The sequence below is a fragment of the Perca fluviatilis genome, chromosome 10 (assembly GCF_010015445.1).
Source record: "Perca fluviatilis chromosome 10, GENO_Pfluv_1.0, whole genome shotgun sequence".
Classification (NCBI taxonomy): Eukaryota; Metazoa; Chordata; class Actinopteri; order Perciformes; family Percidae; genus Perca; species Perca fluviatilis.
This window is the reverse complement of record NC_053121.1, coordinates 38489330-38509845: the sequence shown is the minus strand read 5'-3', so window position 1 is coordinate 38509845 and position 20516 is coordinate 38489330. Positions and strand designations below refer to the sequence as shown.

General features: G+C 42.3%; 1 protein-coding gene and 1 pseudogene across 2 annotated transcripts in view; both read left to right on the top strand.

Annotated features, from left to right (window-relative positions):
• LOC120566814 overlaps positions 1-12760 on the top strand; it is a 20518-nt pseudogene extending 7758 nt beyond the window's left edge.
• The window catches only part of LOC120566816 (exosome complex component RRP40-like), a 279666-nt gene that overhangs the window by 137289 nt on the left and 121861 nt on the right, over positions 1-20516 (top strand). The window contains exon 5 of one of the 2 annotated variants that reach the window (XM_039813474.1): positions 17224-17240. The exons of the other annotated variant lie outside the window; for it this stretch is intronic. The gene's annotated coding sequence lies outside the window, so the exon portion shown is untranslated. Of the gene's footprint in view, positions 1-17223; positions 17241-20516 lie in introns of those variants that run through there. 2 annotated transcript variants of the gene reach the window in all.

Sequence of the window (20516 nt, the reverse complement as noted above, 5' to 3'; positions counted from 1 at the left end):
CCAAGGATCAGATGATGAGATATTCATGGTTATTGGCTTGTAGAAGAAAATGATTACCAGTTTGAGTCACAATTCATCCTTATTATCCTCTTTCTGATCACTGATTAAGTTGATCATATTTTTATCTGATTTATTAAAAACATTTTTATCTTGTGTTCTGTAACTGAATGATTTATTAACTATATGCACCAAGAGATGGAATTGTTTTTTGGATATATGACTTATCATTTATATTTTACTTTATTACTTCATGTATTCATGTGTTTGTTGAAGAATATTGTGAGTTGTGTTTATAGGGTTTTATTTTGTCCCTCTTTATTTTGTTGAAGCTGGTCATGTTGTTCATTGTGTGTGATCACTTGAAGAGTAGTAATGTAGACTCACTGTAATCTCTGGACCACTTGATATTACCCCACAAACTATGAATAAATACTTTTTGACAATCCATACTATGACTTTTTTATTTAAAATTTTTTTGACATACTTAACTATCACTTTTTATGACTTTTAGACATTGAACTTTTTTTGACTTCATGTACTTTTTCTAGCTCTTTATGACATCCTAGACTGACCTTCGTGCCTTTCTCCGTTAGCATGTTAGCATGTCTGGCTCTACTATGATTCTGTCTGAATTCTAGAGAAACGGAGAGGAAGAGGGAAGACTCGGCTGTTTCTCAATCTTCAGGAATACAAAGAACAGACTCGTGGTTCTTTGGGAGAACCTTCTTGCTGGTTCTTCTTGGAAGAATGAACCTCAGTTCACAAGCACAGAAAATGCTGTACACACACACACACACCACACACATACCACTACTCCAGTTTGAATGATAGATACATCGGTCGGGAGTCGAACTCTGCGGGCTGCTGCATCGAGGAGTTAACCTCTGTTACCAGGTGAGCTACCCGGGTTCCATGCGAAAAGGTTTTTCAACTTTTGAATCTGGGCGGCAGCGAATGAGTGAATAGGTGCCTTTGGTTTGAATGTTCAAATATGAGTTTGTTTTGAATTCTCAAACTGCTTCATAGACAATGAAGATGCTGTCTCTACACACACACACACACACACACACACACAAAAAAACCCACACACACACACACACACACACACACACACCCACTAAACCCCGGGTTCCCACCAGGTCGTGGAAATAGTCACGTTATTTAGATTTATTGATTTGTGTACAGGTCGCGATTTTCAAACCTGCTCTGGGGAGCGTAACTAATGCGGAAATGAGGCACCACACCATCGCCCGCAACAACAGGACGGACCGCCACCTCACAGGGCACACAAACAACAGGGAACCAAACGCCACAACGATGGGACCGGTTGGGGTTAGGAAGAGAATAAGGAGGAAAGGGAACTGCAACATCGTGAGACGCCATCCCGGTCTCCGTGGTTAAAGTCTGTGTTGTTTACCTATCCACCCCCCACCACCCTCCCTGCTCAGACTTTCTCCTTATCAATACTTACTAGCCGTCATCGTTCTGTGATCACGAAATATGCTTCCCATTGAAATACATTGTTTTAATATTCCTAATCACCACACGGCAAAAAGTCATTATGGTGTCCTGTCCACGACTCAATAGATTCAATAACGTGACCATATCACCAACTGCTGTGGGACCGGGCTGCTCATGACACAGACACACACACACACACACACACACACACACACACACACACACACACACACACACACACACACACACACACACACACACACACACACACACACAGAAGCGGTGTTTTGACCAGTTCTGCTGCTGCTATCAGTGCTCAGGGCCAGAGACTGTTTCCTCCTGGGTTCAGTATTTCCTGGGTTCATTCTGTTCCAGATCCCCTCCACATGTCTTATCACTCCCAGAGAGAACAGGGTCAGCATGGTTCGGGAGTAATTTCACCCTAGGGTCCTTTTGCACCATGACCTCGAGCCAAACACCCCCAAAAGCTTTTTCACCTGGGTCTATTTGGGAGAGTTAGCGTGATATGGGCGTTATCAGCTGAATAGGCAGGGGCTAATGGACCCACGTTTGTATCTCCTAAGTTACCCCACTAATAATGCCCGAAATGATACCAAACTTCTACACTAGTACAAATAGGTTATGCTCTCATAAAACGATGGATTGGAAAGTTTGTAAGTACACCAGAAGTTTATGTAAATAACACTTGCCTGCTGGCTTCTGCGCTGCTGCTACCGGGCAAGTGCTAGGGCCGTCTACAGATTACAACAACCAAAAAGAGATGCAACAAAATATTTATTAATTTAATGGTTAAATAAGGTAATGTCTCCAAACTTACCTCAATTATTAAATTAAAAAACCTGCCCCTCTTCTTTCCTACTATCTGACAGTATTTACCTTCTATTATTGTGTTGCTAACATAGACTCTTACAGTAGGCTTAGAACTTGATCTCTTTTTACAAGAATCTTTTATATAAAGTATTTAATATATGTATATGTATAATTTGTTATTTATGCTGTGTGTAAAGAGCTTACTGTGGTTTTAGAGAAAGCTTTGAGACAGTTGAACATGTGTTGGAGCGAGAGACAGGAAGGAGGGGGTTGTGGGGGAGACTAGGAGGGGGACATGAGGCTACTGGGGGCTCAGAGAGAGAGAGACAGACAGACAGACAGACATATATAACATCAAAATTAAGTTATAACATTTCACGGTGTCTTTTTTGTCTCCTTTTCGAGTTTTATCTGTTGCTTTTTTTCTGAGTGGAGAACTGCTGGATTTCCGAGACACCGGACCAGGACCAGAACAAAGAATGGAGGGAGACGGCAACTTTTACTTTGAAAAGTCAAAGCTCAGACGGGCTTTTACTTTGAAAAGTAGAAGTTCGGGGGGCGGAACCCAAGCGGAGAAGAGAGGGGGCTCCAGGCTGCAGCCATACAGTCTGGAACCCGGACTTAAATCAGCAATCCTAGTGGAGAGCTGCTGGATTTCCGAGGACCAGGACCAGAACAAGAACGGAATGGAGGAGGGAGCAGCAGAAGCCGGAGCAGCGGAGCAACAAGGTCCCCGGAAGAGCAGCAGCAGGCTCGGCCTCTTGAGCAGCGGTGTTCAGGTCAGTGTTAGGACACAACAAGCACACTAAAACACGACGGCGGCCACCTCATGGAAACAACATGGGGGCTCTGTGCCCATTAGCACATGCTTCTCTCGTGGAAAAGGGGCCAGAGGCGTCCAAAGAGGTTTTAATAGTCGTGTTCAGCTCTCAGTCCGTTTGGAGCTTCTAACTGAATCTCTGGGCTTAGTTTAGTTTCTAGTTGATATCTGCTTGTGGTTTACATTTGGGCTCCGTTTAGAGGACTCTCTTGTTAAGTTACTGCTGATGAAGAGCTACATTTCCTCCAGGTTTCCTCTTCAAAATAAAAGCATGTAGGTAACAAAGTAACCAGGGGCTTTTATTGTGAATAATGTATAGGAAATGAAAACGTTTTACGTGCTTTGTGAACACAGCGCATGAAGATAGTTATGACAATGCTTGACTAATAAATACCAAAGTAGAGGACATAAGAGCAGGAATGTGTGTAGTAGTATTGTACATATTGGTGAATTAGGGACGTTTGATGAAACTAAACTCAACTTGACTAAAATCAAGTTATTATCCTCTTCTGACCAAGTAGTTCCAGGAACGTAGTTCTAGGAACAGTCCACTTCTAAACAGTTCTACTAACTACTGTCCCCCAAAACCGGTTTTAACATTTGCATTCACACGGACCAAGTGGCCATAGGAACTGGTAGGGGGTAAGGGAGTTGAGACAGAGTTGTCTGAATGCTAGTGTAGACCTTTTGTGATGATAACACAAACATTTCACAAGAATGTCAACCGGTGTGATTAGATGGCTGTGTGAACACCAAAGACCTTTTTATTATAACTCAGCCATCTAACCTGCTGCTGCTCTTTGGAAATCAAGCAGCTAGGCCTACCTTCATGTGTGCAGTACACATAACTGTAGTAACCCACTTTTCTATTACATATTTTATGTATATCAAAATAAAACACAACTCAGCAAACTTTAGAGTGCAAAGTCTGAGATTTAAGATTTGAATATAAATATAGTGCAAGGCACTTCAGTGCAATGAATAGCTAGGAGCCGCAACTAACGATTATTTTAATAATTGATTCATCTGTTGATTATTTTTGCTATTAATCGATGAATTGGATTAAAAAAAGCATTCATTTACATTAACTCAATACATATATACTTGTTTTGGTTAGTACTAGTTGTGTAAAGGTAACTAACCCAAAGAGCAGATACAGACACAACACACACACACACACACCAACACAGGGCTCCCTGAGTGGGCTCTCCGATGCTCGGAGCCCTGCTGCTGGAGGAGATGTGGACGGCGAGGACCGGTTCCACGGCTTGGTCAGAGACATGAACTCGTAGCGGCGCGCTGGAGCTTCCACCGCTGTGAACGGGGTTTTAGCTTCAGGAGAAGGACTTTGATCTGTTAGTCCTACCGACGGAGACTCTTAGGTGTTCTGGGGTTGACCCGCGGTGGTGAATTGTTCGGCGGTGCACGAGGGTTGTTGCCGTGTTCTGATTGTTCTCATCTCAGCTCCGCCAAAATAGACATGCCATTTCAAAAATCTTTCATTTATTGTCACAAATATCATGTTTTCAGAAGCATCACTTTCATCACATTTTATGTGACATATTTCCAGAAGGAAACTGACTGCAAGCAGGAACATCTGGACCCAAAGGAGCAGGTTTATATGGCGGGGGCTGAGCCCTTTTTTTTGCTTTGTCAACCTGGTGTAATAGTCGCGAAATAAACTGAATCGATAATGAAATTTGTTGCCAACTTTTTAATAATCAAATTTGATTGATTTGTTGTTGCATCTCTATTAATAACAATATTGTAATTGTATGATTAAGATATACATGAGGTAGATGAGCAGAACAGTGTTGACTGACTTTGTTCAGTGTTAGGGGGGGGGGGCTGTTTCTGAGTGTTGAACAGAGGGACTGTTTGGGGAAAGAAGCTGTCTTTGTGTCGGCTGGTTTTGGTGAGAAAGCAGCCAGATGACCTTTACAGACTGAGGTCACGCCAGCCGCCGAATGGATTTTCTTGAGCGTTTAGTAGCATACTTACAGTACGGGCTCTACGGGGGTGAAGCCGGCCAAAGTGTGTGTGTGTGTGTGTGTGTGTGTGTGTGTGTGTGTGTGTGTGTGTGTGTGTGTGTGAGACACACGTGACAGAGAGACGATGGAGAGCAGGGAAAGGAAATGCAGAAGAATGTGTTTTAAATAGCGTTAAAAAAATAATAATAACGAAACGCAATATGTGTGGCTGGTGTTGATAGTGAGGCGGACCGCCACACAATAGTTTATGTGTGGGAAACACTGCTGATGCACCAGCATGGCTGTTATCTCATTCTGTTTTTCCATTCTAGACAACATGTGGTCCTGGTCACTGTTAGTGTTAGTGGACAAAGGTGTATGGACATCTCTGTGATGAGCCACTGGAGGGCGCTGTAGTACCAGTATTTAGAACTGGGCTCTGTCTCATCAGCTCTGGGGGCCTCTGCTGGAGATAACTGGTATCGTCTGTCCTTTTTCTGTTTTGGTATTCCAAAGTGTAAAACAGCAATTCCAGTTGCTGGTTTTCCTTGTTCATCTTTTCAAGTTGATGTGGAACAAGTCTCTGCATTAATGTTAAGAGCTTCAACAGTTGTTTCCTTTTTCTTAAAGTCTGATTCCATGCCATTAGATGGCTGAGAAGCAGCACTCCACACACCAGATCCAGAGCTCATAAAAACATTAGCTTTGCCACGGCTGCGGCTACATCAACTTGAAGCTGAAGTTGTTCTTTTCGTTGTCTTCACTTCTCTTCCTGTTCCTCCAGAGCATGCTTTTCTTTCAGCAGACTTAGGACGGCAGCAGAGCAGCTGTTTGAGCCTCTGCTCTGAGACGGGCAGATGAAGTGCTGGACACATTTGATGTTGAACCTTGTTTTTGGCTGCTTAAGTTTGATCTACTGTCACATGACAACATGTCATCCTGGTCATCATGTTGAGAAGATGGATGCTCTTGTTCCTTTTTCACTTCCTCATGAATGCTACTTTGTTTCACTGCCAGAGCTTCCTGGTGCCACTCAACATCAGGAGTTAGCTTTGAAAGAGGCCTGCGGTTCTGGGGAAGCCCCACTTTAACATCCTCGAATCCTTGACTGGATTCAGTGCTGCTGTGAACCATGCATTTTAGTTGTTCTTGTTCATCAGATGGGATTAAAGACATCAGCGATTTAGGCAATGCAGTGGCATTTTCAGACAGTTGCAGCAGAACAAGTTAGTGTTTTAACTTGTGAATCATTTTGATCATCTCTCATGAGCTCCCTTGAGAGACCCTATGTGCTCCTTTCATTAGTTTACTTCCTGTTTACACTGGGTCTGAATTCACTCTGAATCTTGCTTGCCAGAACCTTTTCAGTCAGAATCATTTTTCTTTTCTCCATTTCAGGTGAAGTTGAACCAGCTCTTGATCCTCTCATTTTGTGCATGCAGATGGATGTAAATGATCATCACAGTATGAATTAGGGCTGCACGATATTTATTTTCATCATCTATATGGCGATGTACGCGATGTGATTATCGATTATAAAGTAAACTTTCACCGTTCTCCTTTCAGTGTTTCTTTAGGATTTTTTTTTATCAAACTAACAAGCAGGCCCAGCTAGTCGACCACAACCTGAAATTTAGAGGAAGCAACCTGAATGCATTATTTATATCATTCACTTTAGCCTGGATTGATAGTATTATATGAATACAATGGTGTCATGTCAGGCAAGGCAGCTTTATTTGTATAGCACATTTCAGCAACAGGGCAATTCAAAGTGCTTTACATAAAACACTAAAGAGCAGTTAAAAACGAATTAAAAAAACTGATAAAATATGAGAATAAAAGTTACAGTGCTGTATAAGAAATAAAAAATTATTTAAAAAAACTGCAACATCAAAAAGAAAGGTCTTCAGCCTTGATTTAAAAGAACTGAGAGTTGCGGCAGACCTGCAGTTATCTGGAAGTTTGTTCCAGATATGTGGAGCATAAAAACTGAATGCTGCTTCCCCCGGTTTAGTCCTGACTCTGGGGACAACAAGTAGACCTGTCCCAGACCACCTGAGAGGTCTGGGTGGCTCATAGTTTACTAGCAGATTAGAAATGTATTTTGGCCTAAACCATTAAGTGATTTATAAACTAGCAAAAGTATTTTGAAATCAACTCTTTGAGGCACTGGAAGCCAGTGTAGAGACTTCAGTACTGGAGTGATGTGATCCACTATCTTGGTCTTAGTGAGGACTCTAGCCGCAGCGTTCTGAATCAGCTGCAGCTGTCTGAGTTTCTTTAGGGAGACCTGTAAAGACACCGTTACAATAGTCAATTCTACTGAAGATAAAAGCATGGACAAGTTTTTCTAAATCCTGCTTAGACATATGTCCTTTAACCCTTAAAGATGAAAATAGGCTGACTTTGTAAGTGTGTTAATGTGGCTGTTGAAATTCAGGTCTGAGTCCATGACTACACCAAGATTTCTTGCTTTGTCGGTTTTTAATATTGTCATTTGAAGCTGAGCGTTGACTTTTTTAATGGTGCCAGTGGAAGCATGTAGATGTTAAACAGGAGAGGCCCCAGAATGAAGCCTTGGGGAACTCTGCACTTCATATGTGTATGCTTAGATGCATAATTACCTATATAAAGTAATCCCTATTCTTTTAAATAGGATTCAAACCAGTTTAGTACTGAGCCAGAAAGGCCAACCCAGTTATCCAGTCGGTCTAGTAATATGTCATGGTCGACCATGTCAAATACAACACTGAGATCAAGTAATACTAAGACTGAGGTTTTGCCCTATCTGTGTTTAAGTGGATGTCATTAAAGACTTTAACAAGAGCCGTCTCAGTGCTGTGGTGGGGTCAAAAACCAGACTGGAAGGCATGAAAAAAACCACTCCAGTAGTCGAGAATTGTTTATTATTTCCAAATAGAGCTATTTATGTCATCTTATAAAAATTTGTCTTTTTTCATATTGCAATGAAAATATATCGCAATGTCAGTTTTTTCCAATATTTTATATGAATCCCAAAAAAAAAAGTGGCAGTAACCTGTTCACACTGTGTTTCAGACAAGCCATAAAACAGTACAAAACACAGGTTACATACCGCTGGTTGGGTGTGATGCTGTCGAGCGGGAACCGTTCTCCGCTAACTGCCGGGCGTCCGTGTGTGTGATCTCAAAGGCTGATGATCCAGTATTTCCGCGTGTGGCTACGGCCTCGTATGAGCGTGGTTTCCTTCCAGTTTTGACATTTTTTTGCTGACAAATATGGGCGACAATCTAAGACTTCTCTGTAACTGCTAAGAGGCTGACTAGGAGAATAACTTGACAGACGCGCTTATTGATCAGGGATCCAAATAGATTTATTTGCATTTGAAAATGGGAAAAAAACTAAATCCAGTTGCATGATAAAATAGCATTAAGGAGCATTAGAAAGCATGAAAACAACATGAAAAACAGCGGTCAGCAAAAAATGAGACTTCCCCCTTTCACCCCCTCTCTGTCTCAAAACCAGAACATGTGGACCAGGGCTCTAGAGTGCCACCCTACAAATTTGTAGGGTGCGACTAAGATTTTTCCCAGGTCGCACCGGTGCATCGCAACGTCCTTCTCATCCGCTGCCTCTCCACGAGCGGGTGTTTACGTTGCGTATATGGATATGGTTTAATGTTGCGTTACATGACCCACCTTCTCTATAAAGCCGCGTCCTGTGTTTGGATCTCTCCTCCGCGCAGCCCCCCATTCACTCACAAAACGGGTTAGGGCTGGGTAACCAACATCGATACTTTTATGGTATCGAAAAAAATTCGGTGCCAAATTTCGGTTCCAAAAGCGTCCTGAGCGCCTGAGCTAGCTTATCTGTCCTCTCTGCATATTGACACAGAGCGGAGCTCCGACCCGACGTAACATATATACACACACACACACACACACAAAACACACACACACCCCCCCCCCCCCCCCCCCCACACACACCCCCGAGGTGTGGACGGAGTTAACTGTCTGCAGTTTTGTTGAAGTCACAGAGAGCCCGGTTGGTTTAAAGTGTGGTTACAGTTTTTAAAACTTCACGCAGACAGCGTTTGCTGAGATATGATATTAATGGCGAGCCGAAAGCGGTCGCGGTGCTGTTGACGTTATTACTTCCTCTTACAAGCAGCCACAACGGTGGTTTCTCTGCCCTGATGACTGACTGACAGGCTGAGCTTGCAAGGCAAGGCACTTTTATTAATGTTACTGGAGTGAGCAGTTTTACCAGAATTTTTTAATTTTGATAACTGTTTTGATTCAAAAGTAAGGTGGAAAATAAAAGCTTTGTGTTTAATATTTTTTGTTGATGTTGAAATGGATTTTAAAAACATATGGTATCGAAAAAAGTATCGTTAGGAACCAGTATCGAAACTGAGATATCGAAATTGGCACCGGATGGAAAGATTCTGAACGATACCCAGCCCTACACACGGCTCACCTGCAACATGGAGAGACACAGCGCTGCCGGTCCACATGCTGACATTCATCTACAGTTTTAATCGTTATTAACACAGCTGTATATTAAGTATGAGAGGAAACCTGTATTATTAACACAGCTGTATATTAAGTATGAGAGGAAACCTGTTTTATTAACACAGCTGTATATTGTTAAGTATGAGAGGGAAACCTGTTTTATTAACACAGCTGTATATTAAGATAAGAGGGAAACCTGTATTATTAACACAGCTGTATATTGTTAAGTATGAGAGGGAAACCTGTATTATTAACACAGCTGTATATTGTTAAGTATGAGAGGGAAACCTGTATTATTAACACAGCTGTATATTAAGTATGAGAGGGAAACCTGTATTATTAACACAGCTGTATATTAAGTATGAGAGGAAACCTGTATTATTAACACAGCTGTATATTAAGTATGAAAGGAAACCTGTATTATTAACACAGCTGTAAATGGTTAAGTATGAGAGGAAACCTGTATTATTAACACAGCTGTATATTAAGTATGAGAGGAAACCTGTATTGGTACCAGTGTTTCCGCTGGTAACTCTCTGTTATTGCGGCCGCCACGGTGAAAAACACATTAGAAGTTATTAAATGCAACTAACTTCAGTTGGTTGAGTAGGCCTAATAGTGTGTGAGATGGAGCCTGCTGGACCTGGCCGAGAGATGTGACCCATGGCCAGAATATCATATTTCATAAAAATGCAGCGCAGGGTTGATGCAGACATTTCATAGCCTACACAAGACGGGTGTAACGCCGCTGACCCAAAGCGCATTCGACCCGTGCTGGACCCGTTCATAATGAGTCAGCCGTCACTCTGCGCGAGTAGCATACGCTTCAGTCCATCGTACTCCCCCTCTCTCCCTATATGAGCTACTGGGCTATCCGGGTCTGTTATTGTTGTTGAAAACAAGTGAAGGAGCTTTCTCAGAGATATATTTTTTTATAAAAATATTAATATATAAATATATCCCCTATTTATTTGAGATAATTTACATGTGTTGCAGCTGTATATTTTCAAATTGGGAAGGAACCCTGTCTTTGCATTTTATTTAAATCACATCTGTTTTAATAAAAGAGCTTGACAAAAGTGGCTTTGACTTAAAACTGAACATTTAGCCCACTTTGTAAAAAAAAAAAAATATATATATATATATATATATATAAAAAAAAAATAAATAAATAAATAAATAAATAAATCCATCCAAGATGGCCGCCACCCAAACTACAGGTGCAAATGGCTGAGTCCTTTGATTGAAGCAGGTGCTCATGAACAAAGGAAACAAAGGGAGCTGTGGCAGAGAGCAGGAGAGGGTTTTTTGTTTCTTGGAGGGATACAGACGTTATATACGAAAACCTTTATAAAAAAGTTTCAGGGCAGTGAGAGGACATTTTGTGGTCTCCCTGTAAGTTTTAGTTAAAGTTTGCTGTTTTTGGTTGGACTATTGTGTTGGAAACTGGCTTGGCTGTTCTCTGCCCTACCACGCCAGCTGCTATGAGAAACTTCACATGACATCACAATATAGATAGAGAGAGAGAGAGAGAGAGAGATATATCTATCTATCTATCTCTGTTGAAACATTAAAGTCCTTGATTAAGACCCACTACTATTTGTTGGCTTTCAATTCAAGTTGAGTTTTGACACCTTGTTATTTTGTATTGTGTGTATCGTTTGTGTATATTATCATTTTGGCTTTTTTGAGCTTGTTAAGCACTTTGGTCAACTATGGTTGGTTTTAAACGTGCTATATAAATAAAATTGAACTAAACAACTGATGGCTTTTTAGATATTTTTTTAGAATATCAACAAGTTGTTGGAAAGGTGCATACTCTTACATATGTTAGCATATATATGCATGTGTTAGCATGGATTGGCATGTTAGCATATGTAAACATCTTAGCATATGTAAGTATGTTTGTTTGCATATGTATCGCTCCACCATTGCATCTAACTCTCTGTCTGTTTCTATAGAAACGGAGAGGAAGAGGGGGACTCGGACATCACAGCTGTCAGGACTGTGGCAAGTCCTTCACAACATCTGGATATTTAAAGACTCATCAGAGAGTTCACACTGGAGAGAAACCATACAGCTGTGAACAATGTGGGGCAGCATTTCACACAGTCGGGTAATCTTAAAAGACACCAACGCATTCACACTGGAGATAAACCGTACAGCTGTGACCAATGTGAGGCAGCTTTCACACAGTTAGAACACTTAAAATCCCACCGACGTGTTCACACTGGAGAGAAGCCGTACTGGTGTGAACAATGTGGGAAAACGTTTTCTCAGAGTGGTGACCTTAAAGTCCACCAACGCAATCACACTGGAGATAAACCGTACAGCTGTGAACAATGTGGGGCAGCTTTCACACAGTTATCTCACTTAAAATCCCACCGACGTGTTCACACTGGAGAGAAGCCGTACTGGTGTGAACAATGTGGGAAACCATTTTCTGAGAGTGGTAGCCTTAAAAAACACCAACTCATTCACACTGGAGATAAACCGTACAGCTGTGGACAATGTGGGGCAGCATTCACACAGTTATGTAACTTAATATCCCACCAACATGTTCACACTGGAGAGAAGCCGTTCTGGTGTGAACAATGTGGGAAAACTTTTTCTCAGAATGGTAGCCTTAAAGTCCACCAACGCATTCACACTGGAGATAAACCGTACAGCTGTGAACAATGTGGGAAAACTTTTTCTCAGAGTGGCCACCTTAAAAGACACCAACTCATTCACACTGGCTCCTCTTGAACATGTTCTAAAGCCAAGCTGTTGTTAGAGAGGAGAGAGGGAACAAATAGCGTGAGTCAAGATGCTGTTTACTACCCAGATAACAAAAGAGAGCAGTCCCGAGCCCAAAGTAGCCGAGGTCCAGGACCACTTGCAGGCACTAACCTGCTTGATAAATATGGAAGAAGAACAACGTGGGGAATATGTTCGAGCACATAACATTGGGTCAAAAAGAGCATGTAAAGATGACTGAAGTGAAAATCAGTGCAGTGAAAACTACGATGAGTGTAACATAACAGTTGTTTTCCAAGGAATCAGATGATGAGATATTCATGGTTGAAGCTTGTAGAAGAAAATTATTTACCAGTTTTAGTCTCATTTTATCCTAATATCCTCTTTCTGGTCACTGATTAAGTTGCTCATATTTTACCTGATTTATTAAAAAAATTTATCTTGTGTTTAACTGAATGTTATTAACGATATACATCAAGAAATGGAATTGTTTTTGGATATATGAGTTATTTATATTTTACTTAATTACTTCATGTATTCATGTGTTTTATTAAAGAACACTTGATGTTAACCCGCAAACTATGAATAAATAGTTTTTTGACAAACTATGCTATGACTTTTATTTAAATTTGTTTTGACATACTTTATCACTTTTTATGACTTTTAGACATGAACTTGTTTTGACTTCATGTACTTTTTCTGGCTCTTTATGACATACTACACTGACGTTCGTACCTTTCTCCGTTAGCATGTGTTAGCATATGTCTGGCTCTACTATGACTCAATCTCAAGAATACAAAGAACAGACTTGTGTTCTTGGGGAGAACCTTCTTGCTGGTTGTTCTTGGAAGAATTCAATTTTATTTGTAAGGGACAGTGTGCAATTTAAACATAAATGTAATCATTTAATGCTTTGCACCAGAGTTAGCCTTAGGCTAATTTACATCTGTAGTCCCACAGAAAGCACAAATAAAACAATTTAAAAACCAAACAATGCTCAGTTAGTAAAAAATAAAACAAAATAGCAATAAAATACATCTCATATTACAGGTACGCATACACACATGATCAAGTGTGCACAGCACACAACCCCCCCATTCACACACACGCACACAAACACAGACACAAACACACAGACGCACACGCACACAGAGACATATACACAGACATACACACAAACACAGACAGACACACACAGACTCAAGTTTTGAATAATAGATACTTATTGATAAGCATTTTTTTTTTCTCGCTGGCGTGACGTTCTGAAAGCGGCCTGTCCACTAACTCAACAACATTTAGAACAAACGTCCTTTTAGACATTTTAATGTGGAAACTTATTATTACAATGTTACCTTTTCTTTATGTTTATGATGTACAGTATGACATCACTAAAGACTTTGAAGACACCTTTTCAAAAGGGTTTTGTAGCTTTTTGTTTGAGTTTGTTTGCGTGTTGTGTTTTTTTGGCGTGTGGATGTATTTCTCCCCCTCGCCTTTCAGCTCTTCTGTGATTGGCTGAAGCTGGTTGGCTGGGAGTCCCTCTGATGTGGTTGAAAGCTAACTGCTCTGTCTCCTCTGGGCTGCAGGACGAGGAGAAGATGGAGACATCAACCAATCAGAATGCTCCGCCAGAGGCCCCCCGCCGGTGGGAAACAAACCAAGCGTGGCTCTGGTGTATAGAGCCAGCATATTACAACCAGACTCAATGTAAATAATCGTTTATTTCATCTGCAAATGTCTCTCTCTGTATGAAGGTTTAACGCCTGTGTGTAGTTAATACGTAGTTGACAACGAATCGATTAATCTTTGCATCTCTAATCGTGTTACCAGATTATTATTCTAAGTGTGTGACAACATTATGGGATGGATCCCTACAGAGAAAGACCTTTTAGTTAAAGAGTAAGATCCTTTTAGTTTAACATGAAACAGCCCCGAAATCACCATCACCAAACCCACCAGACTCCATGTAAATAATCAGGACTTTTAGCGTGTATAGAGCCAGCATATCTCCACCAGACTCCATGTAAATAATCAGGACTTTTAGCGTGTATAGAGCCAGCATATCTCCACCAGACTCCATGTAAATAATCAGGACTTTTAGCATGTATAGAGCCAGCATATCTCCACCAGACTCCTAAAGTGTGTGATAATCGACTATGTAAAAAGAAATGTTGTTGGGCCTACATCAAATTGTAAACAGAAATTATCGATTATGGCCCGGTCGATTAGAGAGGTAGATTGACCAGCCACGACTCTTAGGGGAGAGACACACACAGGACAGGAGAGAACAGCTGTCCACACACACAGGACAGGAGAGAACAGCTGTCCACACACACAGGACAGGAGAGAACAGCTGTCCACACACACAGGACAGGAGAGAACAGCTGTCCACACACACAGGACAGGAGAGAACAGCTGTCCACACACACAGGTAAAAGATGAGCAGTGTTTATGAGTGAGGGAGGGGGAGTTTATGGTGCAGCTGCTTCTCACTGACCAACATCTAGTTAAGATTATACAACCTGCTCAGGGCCGGACTGTTGCACTGGACAGATATTTGACTCACTAACAAAGGGAGTTTCTCCTCACCACTATCGCACTAAATGCTTGCTGTTGGGGAGTATTACTGGAATTGTTGGGTCTTTATAAATTATAGTGTGGTTTAGACCTATGCTATATGTAAATTGTCTTGAGATAACTATTGTTATGATTTGATACTATAAATAAAACTGAATTGAATTGCTAACCTCCAGATGGAGCCACGGTGCCTCTGCTAAATAGTCTCAGGAAGGAACTTCTTTTGGTGGAACATTCAAAAGTAGTTCTTGGTTTGTGCCACTGCTGCCTGCCCTCTGCACACAGGTGAGTACAGGGGAACCAATAGGATCTTGAGTTGGGAGTAATGTACGGACTTGAAAAGACCACACTGGTCCATGCACACAGTGCAGCTGTGATGCAGCTTGACAGGGGTACTTCAGTCACGCATGGAAGAAGAGAAGGTGAAACAAATACTGTATTAATAAAAAAAAAGAACTATTTAAGGAGCAAATAAGAAAGCATATCATTTCTAGATCTGTTTTTTATTATAGTGGTGAATTTGATCTTGACGTTACAACTTTTTAAACAGACTTATATGAATTCATCATTTTCAGACTAAAGTTATATGAAGGAATGAAGACAAAATTCTGATGAACAACATACAACAGTGATGCAGAAACTGACACCAACAATCCAGTTTCTTGTGTTCTTTCAGTTATATTACAGTTTAGGTTTTACTACTGGCTCTAACGTGACATTAGCCAAATCCCAGGAACATGAGTGGGGTCTTCACATATTCACATACTGTCTTTCATATGTTGTTCAATACAGTACAGGCCAAAAGTTTGGACACACCTTCTCATTCAATGTGTTTCCTTTTTATTTTCATGACTATTTACATTGTAGATTCTCACTGAAGGCATCAAAACTATGAATGAACACATATGGAATTATGTACTTAACAAAAAAGTGTGAAATAACTGAAAACATGTCTTATATTTTAGATTCTTCAAAGTAGCCACCCTTTGCTTTTTTTGATAACTCTGCAAACCCTTGGTGTTCTCTCAATGAGCTTCATGAGGTAGTCACCTGAAATGGTTTTACCTTCACAGGTGTGCTTTGTCAGGGTTCATTAGTGGAAGTTTTTCTCTTATTAATTTAAAAGTTTTATGTTTATGTTTTCAGTTATTTCACACTTTTTTGTTAAGTACATAATTCCATATGTGTTCATTCATAGTTTTGATGTCTTCAGTGAGAATCTACAATGTAAATAGTCATGAAAATAAATAAAAAAACGTATTGAATGAGAAGGTGTGTCCAAACCTTTGGCCTGTACTGTATATAGCTAAACTCTATAAAGAAAATCTAATTGTTTATTGACATCAAGCTAGGCTATATGCTAGCGCCATATGCTACATGCTTAATTTATGTTACTCACCCTCGTACTTGTGGACCTAACTTGATATGTCCCACTTCAAAGCTTTCTCCTGTTTCCTGATGGGTGCAGGTCGACCATTCTGTGCACATTGTTGACATATACTTATAATAAAGCGATGGACGGAGGGGATAAATGAACTCGGTTGAGCAGCCGCCCGCAACAGACAGTTGTTAAAAGATGGTCTCTGTCCACTGGAACGCTATGGCTTTTAATTTAAAAGTTTATTTAAAACAATTATACTTATCAAACAGATGGGATTATAAATAAAGGCCTGCCTCTAAAAAAACCTGCTTCAAATACAAGCCTGGTGCCTTTTGCATTTCAGGTAAATAAAGGCCCCGCTTTTTATTTGATGAATTACCAATCTGAGTTTTCTGTTGCACGACTAAAACTACTTTTGAACATCCACATGTTCCACCAAAACCAGTTCCTTCCTGAGACTATTTAGCAGAGGCACCGTGGCTCTGTTCCACATTCATACCTGGAAGCTGGCCAGTCCAACCACAGTCTGATCTGCTGAGCAGGGTTAAGGGCCTTGCTCAAGGGCACCTCAGTAGTGGTAAAGAGGGAGAAGCGCTGCTCTTTCACTTTCCCCACCCAGATTTTATCCTGTCGGTCTGGGGATTGAGCCGGCAACCTCCTGGTCACAAGCTCGCTTTTTAAACATTAGGCCACCACTGCCCAACAATGAGAGTGTGTGTGTCTCTGTTTCAGGCTGCCTGCCCCCCCCTCTCTAATGAGAGTATGTGTCTCTGTTCCAGGCTGCTGTCCCCCCACAGCGAGGTCCTGTCAGACCTGCAGACCCTGTTCCCCTGCGAGCTGGTGGTCGGGATGAACGGCCGTCTGTGGGTCAGGTCGTCCAGCGTTCAGCAGACGCTCGTCATCGCCAACCTGCTGCAGAGCTGTGACACCATGACGGCCCCCCAGAGACAGGCGCTGTAAAGACGGGGTCAAAGCATAGACCGCTAAAGTGAATCCAAAGTCTACAAAACATCACACCTGCAGCCACTTCCTCTCAGGACACCTGATTGGTTGAAGGACTATCCAACTGCGTACAGTTATTTGAACTATGCCTGTTGGTCACACCTATTATGCAGGAAACATATAGAGCAGTCTCCCCAGACTAATGTTCAATCTTAAATCTTAAATGATTGATCTTGGTCTGGTGCTATCCAGACTAATAGACTGCTAAAGTGAATCTAAAATCTACAACACATCCCACCTGCTCAGAAGATAAAGCTGTAGAAGTGAAGCCAAAACCTCTGGATCGCAGGGAATGGAAAAGTAGAATAGAATCAGTTAATAATAATATTAACAGTAATAAAAACAACCGTATTTACACAATAAACAATCTTATATAAACTTACAGTATATAAACATAGAAATATAGATGAGTAAGGTGTCAATGAACAGATATGAAATATTGCACAGTTGGAGGTGACACAGAGTAATAAATAGATAAATATTCATAGTGCAGAATATTGTCCAGTGATGCTCATATTGCAGAACCAGCTAGCAGTGCTACATTATGATGTTGTATTGAAGAGTCTGACTGCTGCTGAGATGAAGGACCTGAGGTAGCATTGAGGGTGAAGGAGCTGCTCAGGGAACTCACAGTCTCATGTGTGTGTGTGTGGGGGGGGGGTTGCCCATGATTGATACTGGCCTGGCTAACATCCTCCTCTCCCCCACCTCCTCTATGGGGTCCAGAGGGCAGACCAGAACAGGGCTAGCCCTCCGTCTGTTTAGCCTTTTCCTGTCCCTCTCTGTGCTCCCAGCCCCTCCAGCAGGCTACTGCAGAAAAGATTGCAGACACAACCACAGAGTCATAAAAGGTTTTAAACAGAGTCCTGCACACCCCAAAGGACCTCAGCGGCTTTGGCCCTTTTTGTACAGGACGTCCGGTTTATTGTTGAGGTGAACACCCAGATATTTGTATGTCTCCACCATCTCGATGTCGCCACCCTGGATGTTCACCGGTGTAGTACCAGGGGGCCTCCGGTGAAAGTCAACCACCATCTCCTTTGTCTTGCTGGTTTGACTCACACCGATGTCTTCCTGATCCTTCTCCTCTGGTCCCCTCCCAACAATGGCAGTATCATCAGAGAACTTCGGCATGGGACAGCTGCTTGTGTTGTGTTGTGTTGTACCCCAGGGTTGTACTGTACCCTGGGATACTCCTGTGCTGCTCATCACCACATCAGACACACAGTCCTGGAGCCTCTCATACTGTGGTCTGTCAGTGAGGTAACTGATGGTCCACGCAGACAGGTGGGGGTCAACTCCAGCTCCCAATAGCTTCCCCCAGAGCAGTGATGGTTGGATTGTATTGAAAGCACTGGAGAAATCAAAAAACATGACCCTCCCAGTGTTCTCCAGTGATCTGTGTGATAGATAGATAATGGCATCCTCCGCCCCTATGCCGGGTTGGTAAGCAAACTGTAGGGGGTCCAGTTCTGAGCTCACCAGGGTTCTCATCCTCTCCAAGGTCTTCATCAGGTGAGAAGTTAAGGCCACCGGTCTGAAGTTGTTGGGCTCCCTGGGATGTGCAGTTTTTGGAACTGGAACAACACACAAAGTCTTCCACAGGACTGGAACTCGCTCCAGACTCAGGCTCAGGTTGAAGAAGTGCTGGATGACTTCACTGAGCTGATCTGCACACTCTTTAAGCAGTCTGGAGCAGATTCCATCTGGGCCCGGGGCCTTCTTAGCCTTGATCTGTTTTAGCTTCTTCTTCACCTGATTGACTATTGACTGCTGGAGGGAGGGGTAGGTGTTCCCTGGAGAGAAGGATGGGGGGGAGGGGTGTGAAATAACCATAAATGAAGAATCAGAAGCAGCGGGTAGGTGTGAAGTTGGGGGTGCTGATGTCTCAGAAGCCCTGGGGGATGAGGTGGTCCGCAGTGGCCAGAGAGGAAAAGACTGACTAAATGACAGGTCTGAAGTCTGGTTGGAGGGGGGAGGAGAGGGGCTAGAATCAAATCTATTGAGAAAAAGATTGAATTAATTTGCCCTGTCACGGTGACCAGAAACAAAGCCTCTGCCACTGTCCTTGATTTGACCAGAGAAGGTTTTCAGTCCCCTCCAGACCTCCCTTGTGTTGTTTTGTTGGAGGCGTACCTCCAACTTCTTCCTGTAGCTGTCTTTTCCTTTCCTCATCTCCCATCTGAGATGTTTGTGAACCCTCCTCAGCTCTTCTTTGTCCCCAGATTTAAAACGTCTTTTTCTTATCATTCAGCAGGGCTTTGAGTTCAGGAGTCACCCAAGGTTTGTTGTTGGAGAAACAGCGACCCTTCTTCTTAGGTCTGGTGTTCTCCACACACAGATTAATATCGTCTGTTACACAGTGAGTGAGACCGTCAATGTCCCCCCCCCCCAGGTGACCTACAGAGCATTTCCCAGTCCGTGGTCTCAACACAGTCTCTCAGTGCTTCACTGGCCTTCTCAGACCATTTCCTCACATACTTTGTGGTGGGGGGCTGTTTACTCACCAAAGAGTGTGTAAGCAGGAAGGAGATGGACCAGGTTGTGATCTGAGCGGCCCAGTGGGGGGAGGGGTTAAGACATGTATGCCTCTTTGATGTTTGCATACAGCAGATCCAGTGTGTTATTGTCCCCTGTGTGGCATTTAACACACTGAGTGAAGGTGGGACGTGGTGAGGACAGGGGAGCATGATTAAAGTCTCCCGAGATGAGGACGAGAGACTGGGGGTGGGATGTCCGCAGCCGTGACACGACTCACATGCAGTGGTAGCATAGGCCAAAGGGGGGGGGGGGATGTAAACAGTTATCACAATGATGTGCAAAAACTCCCTCAGGACGTAATATGGCCAATAATAAGACAATTTTCTCTCTGTCGCCCTGACACCAACAAGAAGAACCAGGATCTGATCCCAGACCTGTCTTTTTCCTTCTCTCTGATCCGATCCTGGTCCCCCCTTCTCCCAACGGTACGTGGGGCTGCTATCAGGTCACCTGGTCCAGGGGTCCTGTTTCCATGACTACACCTTTGTCCTCTGACCAGATACTGTTTCCTCCTGGGTTCAGTATTTCCTGGGTTCATTCTGTTCCAGATCCCCCTCCACATGTCTTATCACTCCCAGAGAGAACAAGGTCAGCATGGCTTCAGGCCGTCTACTAATATTCTTACTAAATATAGTCTTCACTACTAATTATTCATATTTTCACACACAACATACTCTACTTAATAAATAAAACATTACAGC